Below are 6,255 nucleotides of genomic sequence, written 5' to 3' on the forward strand. Positions count from 1 at the left end.
CGTTTGTCTGTCGATGGGCATTTAGATTGTTTCCATGACCTGGCTATTGTAAATAGTGCTGCAATGAACATTGGGATGCATGTGTCTTTTGGAATTATGGTTTTCTCTGGGTATATGCCCAGTAGTGGGATTGCTGGGTCAAATGGTAATTCTATTTTTAGTTTTTTAAGGAACTTCTGTACTGTTCTCCATAGTGTCTGTATCAATTTACATTCCCACCAACAGTGCAAGAGGGTTCCGTTTTCTCCACACCCTCTCCAGCATTTGTTGTTTGTAGATTTTCTGATGATGCCCATTCTAACTGGTGTGAGGTGATACCTCATTGTAGTTTTGATTTGCATTTCTCTAATAATTAGTGATGTTGATCAGCTTTTCATGTGCTTCTTGGCCCTCTGTATGTCTTCTTTGGAGAAATGTCTATTTAGGTCTTATGCCCATTTTTTGATTGGGTTGTTTCTTTTTTTGATGTTGAGCTGCATGAGCTGTTTATATATTTTGGAGATTAATCCTTTGTCCAACACAGAGTTTTAAAGAATGGTTTGTATGAGGAAACAACAGAAAAAGATATTAATATAAAAGTGGAAAATCAGTTGGATGCGGCAAAGATTATTGTTGATGTTAGACCAAAAGAGGAATAAACTGTATGTACAACACTGCCTTGAACTTGAAAGTAGGGTTTTTTTAAAACCAGAGGATAAACAGAAACTCCAGAATGTCAAATCCAAAGAGCAGTGCTCATGACACTATTTCCTAGGTATGTGGATGACCCCGTTGGATAGTTCTGTGATAAATCATTCTTAATTATCTTTTTCACAAACACAACTTGCCAGATTTTACAGTTGACTATTGGCGTACATATTTGGGCTGATTCTCAGAGTAATTACAGGTCAATACAGGTTTTAATGTGTTACTAGAAATGTAAAGTAACTTGTTTTTTAAAATAAAAATTGTGACCACACAGGTACTTTCTTTTATCACAAGAGGGCACTCTGGTGCCTTTGAAAAGCGAACAGTTTCTTCCCCTCACTCCACCCATGGTTGGTTATGAAATATACAATTTAGAGAAGCCCATTGTGATTTGTAATATTTTGTTACAAGTGTTTATTAACTTAATCCAGCCTCGTGTGTGTGTGTATGTGTTTGTAGAACCCAAACACCTTTCAGGTGACTGGTGCCAGTCAGTGACAAAGTTTTCACCAAAAATAAAATGAAAAAAATAAGTATGTCTATGTGTGCATGTATAATCACTTATCTAGCAAATAATTATTGAGCACATACTATGAACCAGGCATTGTTTTAGGTACAGGGGATATGATGGCTGGGCAGTAAAAAGGCACAATGTGTGCCGTGATGGGCCTTACAGGCTAGTAATCTGGTGGCAGCCTTACTTGACAAAAATGTTAACTTGGCAACCCCAAATGAGAAAAAGTATTTTACTGATCTGTCAAATCCAGAGTCTGAAAACATACTTAAGGATATCTGTCCAGAAAAGTCAACCTATAATATCAGTCAGGGGGTACAGAATAGAGCCATGTTTTTTTCAGATCTGACCACATGGCTGGTCTGGCTCAGAGATTTTTCTATGGTGATGGATATTCTGTATCTCTGCCGCCCAGTGTAGCCTCTGCCACACGTGGCCATAGATCACTTGAAATGTGGCTGGTGTGAGTAAGGGGTTGCATTTTTAATCTTACTTAACATTGATTAACGTGTATAGCTACAGGTGGCTTAGCGGTTACCACACTGGACAGCGCATGTCTGGTTGGACACATTGGAGTAATGAACTGTTCTGCCCTTGAGTTTCCAGTATGCCGCATATCCTTTGGCTCTCTTTGTTTCTTAACTGGCAGAGCCAGCCTAGCTTCTTTTCACTTTGATTGCCAGATTTAATTTCCCAGGAGAGGAAAGGGTTGCTTTCTGAATCATTGTTGATGGGCCTCAGATTGCTGCACAGACAGCTTTCTCTTTGATCACAAAAGACAACTACATATACTTCGTGCCTTTATGTGCACGAGGGTAAACCAGTTGCAATATTGAAACACCACAAGCTGTTTCTGATGGGAAATATTGAATCAGCGGAATTGAAAACACAGCTGTGCGGTGCTAATGGTAATGTAATTCCTCCTGTCAGTCAGTGCTCACTTAGCGTTCATTGTGTGCAGGGCAGTCGCCATGCCACACTCTGCAGGGAGACTTCAAGGGGACAATCAGTACATGTTCTTGAATGACACTTTCTGTCTCTATTGACTCTTTTAGGAATTTAAGAGGTTCATAAAATAGTGAACAGTTCAGGTCTCCAGCGAGAAGTCTAGCACTTTACAGAGCAGCCTTGGAAAGAGGCAAGTTGTGTACGAACGGGAGGGCACCCTGTGCATGGGTGGTTTTCATCAGTGATGTGTTGGCAAGGATCTTGCCTCATTCTTGAGCCCAGTGACAGGACCGCTGGCCGCAGGAGGTAGGGGTGACACCCAGAGCCAAGCTCCTCCCTGCCCCAGCCTCGTGCGCACACCTCTGCTCTCTGCTCCTTGTCTCTCTCATCCTTTGCATCCAGGCACTCCAGCATTCTCGAAGTTCCTCTTCCTCCTCCACTCCCAGCCCTCCCTTTCCCCAGCCTGCTTTGACAGCCTCCTAACTGGCCTTGTCCCCAGCCCTGCTCACCCTCAGTCCACCTGAGCACCGCTGCCAGAGGAATGTCCACTCACCGCTCACAGACCTGAAGAGCTCACATACCCACAGAATAATGTCCCTTTGTGCAAATTGGATGTTTTCCTTCTTCTTAATTTAGCTTCTCTACGTGTTTTCCAAAAGCAGAATATTGTTTAATGTTTGTTTTTTAATTTGACCCGAGTCTCTTTGATGGGGAATTTAGACCATGGGTGCTGGTGAGGAATGTTCCAGTGGTCTGCTGTCTCTGCTGGCCCCTCGGAGCCAGACACACCTGCCATGTTCAGATCTGTGCTCCCTTCTTGCGTGATCTTGGGGAGCCTGACATCCTGGGGTCTGAACCCATTTCTTCATCTGTAGGAGAGAGATAATTATAACACTGTAGGATTATTGTGAGGATTAAACCTCATGGTATGTACCAATTTCCTAGCGAGATACATGGCATAGAGGAGGGCGCATGGCAACATGTTAACTGCTCTTTTTATTGTTAGTATTATCCTTTTTTTAAAAAAAAATAGTATTTGATGTTTGTTTCCTTTTTGTTTCTTCTAATGTGAATTAAAATCAGTTTTTCTTTAGCTACATCTATTTATTTTTAAAGTACATTGCTCTTTTTTTAAAATTTTTTTTATTTATTTATTTTTGGCTGTGTTGGGTCTTTGTTGCTGCGTGCGGGCTTTCTCTAGTTGTGGTGCACGGGGGCTACTCTTCGTCGCAGTGCGTGGGCTTCTCATTGTGGCTTCTCTTGTTGCCGAGCACGGGCTCTAGGTGTGCAGGCTTCAGTAGTTGTGGCACGCGGGCTCAGTAGTTGTGCCATGCGAGCTCTAGAGCGCAGGCTCAGTAGTTGTGGCGCATGGCTTAGTTGCTCCGCAGCACGTGGGATCTTCCCAGATAAGGGCTCGAACCCGTGTCCCCTGCATTGGCAGGCGGATACTTAACCACTGCGCCACCAGGGAAGCCTGCTACATCTATTTTGAAGCAAATTCCCCCATTAAAAACCCACCAGGATCATGTGACTGGCAATTCTACTCCAAGGTACAATCCCCAGAGCACTGAAAACACACATCCTCACAAAAACCTGTACACGAAGGTCCATAGCAGCATTATTTATAACAGCCAGAAAGTGGACACAACCCAAGTGTCCCTCAGTATGTCTGTATGGCTCATTTTCACATTCATGACGGGGGAAAGTTGTCCTTTTGCTTCAAGCTGTTACGGCCTTTTGCTGGGAGACAAGAAGCTATGATCACCGCTCATTAATTTATTAGATAAATATATCATATAGATTGTTGCTACTCTCACTTCTCTCTTGCCCTCTGCCTCTTAAGTCAGTTAAGGTATTCATTTGGCTCAGCTGTTATCGAATTCCTGACATTCTTTCAGGAGCAGTACTGTAACTTTGGAGAGGTGTGACCATTGGGATATATGAATTGATTGCTTGAGAAGTGCTAGTGTTAGTTCTGGAATGGGGCCTGTCTAATTAGGTACTCAAGTTGAAAGGAAGTGTCAAGTTTTCCACAAAGCTTTACAGATTTTAATGGGCTGCTTGCCCCTTGTGTCAGAATTTCTTTTCTGAAATAAATGATTTGGAAAGGTCTTATCTTTACACTCAGGCACACAGCTTCAGTTCCTCCTGTCTGGGAAAGTTAACTCTCCTGTTCAGTCAGTCTCCCACAACTCCTCAAATCCCACATTGAAACTGTAAGGCCACAGTAACGTTTATTAGACTTCTCCTTTTTTCCTTTTTTTTTTTTCCTTCTTTGATGCCTTTGCTTGTCTTTCATGCCTTATTTTGTTTGGTCACAATCTTTTAACATTCTGGATCCCTTTTGACTGTTTCACCTTGGTGATTCTTATGTTTTTTTTTTTTAGGAGTTAATTATTATTTTTTTTTTGCTGTGTTGGGTCTTCGTTTCTGTGCGAGGGCTTTCTCTAGTTGCGGCAAGCGGGGGCCACCCTTCATTGCAGTGCGCGGGCCTCTCACTATCACGGCCTCTCTTGTTGCAGAGCACAGGCTCCAGACGCGCAGGCTCAGTAGCTGTGGCTCACGGGCCTAGTTGCTCCGTGGCATGTGGGATCCTCCCAGACCAGGGCTCGAACCCGTGTCCCTTGCATTAGCAGGCAGATTCTCAACCACTGCGCCACTAGGGAAGCCCGATTCTTCTGTTTTTTATTTTGTCTTCCTTTTTTCTCCATTTCAGTACCCCTTTCCAATGAACCTGCTTTATTCTTCTGTAAGGACTGCAGTTTGCAAGTTGAAAGGCTTACTTGCCTGAAACTTCAGCCATTTCAGATCCTCTCTGAAGCTGAGACGGATGAATGGTAAAATCATGCAGTGAGGCAGTGGAGTAGTTGGGATTCTCCAGAGAAACAGAACCAACAGGATACTCACATAGATACTCCGTGAAGAGATTTATTATAATGAATTGGCTCACACAATTATGGAGGCTGGAAAGTCCCAGATCTCCAGAGCTGATGTCCTAGTTTGAGTACTGAGGCCATAAGCTGCTGTAGAGTGAGGAAGAGCTGATGTCCCAGCTCAAAGGCCGTGAGGCAGGAGAATTCTCTCTTACTTGTAGGAGGTGAGCCTTTTGTGTTATTCAGGCCTTCAGCTGATTGGATGAGGCCCATCCACATTAGGGAGAGCAGTCTGCTTTATTCAGGTCCACCCGTTTAAGTATTAATCTCACCCAAATACACCCTCAGAGAAACACTCAGAATAATGTTTGACCAACTATCTGGGCACCCAGTGGTCCAGTCAAGATGATACATAAAATTAATCCATTATAAGCAGCTCTTCCTTTCTCAGTAACCACACAGTCCTGGGCTTAGGGTTATTTGTTGTTTGATATGTACAGAAGTTGAACCAAAATAAGGACTAGAATCTCAGTCCAGAGCTGGAACATTATTTTTAAGTTTTACAACCACTCTGGTTTTACAACCTGGTTATGTACCCTTTCCCATGTTTTGTACATGCTCTTTTTACTGGTCTCTGTCTCCCATTCCTCACAGGAATTGTTCCAAATCTTCCTATTTTTCTTTTTTTTTTTGCGGTACATGGGCCTCTCACTGTTGTGGCCTCTCCCGTTGCGGAGCACAGGCTCCGGACGCGCAGGCTCAGTGGCCATGGCTCACGGGCCCAGCTGCTCCGCGGCATGTGGGATCTTCCCAGACCGGGGCACGAACCCGTGTGCCCTGCATCGGCGGGCGGACTCTCAACCACTGCGCCACCAGGGAAGCCCCAAATCTTCCTATTTTTCAAGGCCCCTTCCCAACTCCTGCCCCTTTGATCTCTGCTTAAGATCTGGTCTCTTCTTTCACAGATGGGAGATACTGAGACTCAGAGGTCAGTTGCTTTGCCTAAGGCCACACAGCCACTGAGCCGTCAAACTGGGTTTACAGTAAGCCCTACATACAAACGAATTCCGGTCCAAGAGCATGTTCGTAAGTCCAGTTTGTTCATAAGTCCAACAAAGTTAGCCTAGGTACCCAACTAACACAATCGGCTGTATAGTACTGTACTGCAATAGGGTTTTAATACTTTTCACACAAATGATACTTAAAAAACAAACACAAAAAATAGAGAAAACA

The sequence above is a fragment of the Globicephala melas genome, chromosome 17 (genome assembly GCF_963455315.2).
Source record: "Globicephala melas chromosome 17, mGloMel1.2, whole genome shotgun sequence".
Taxonomy (NCBI): domain Eukaryota; kingdom Metazoa; phylum Chordata; class Mammalia; order Artiodactyla; family Delphinidae; genus Globicephala; species Globicephala melas.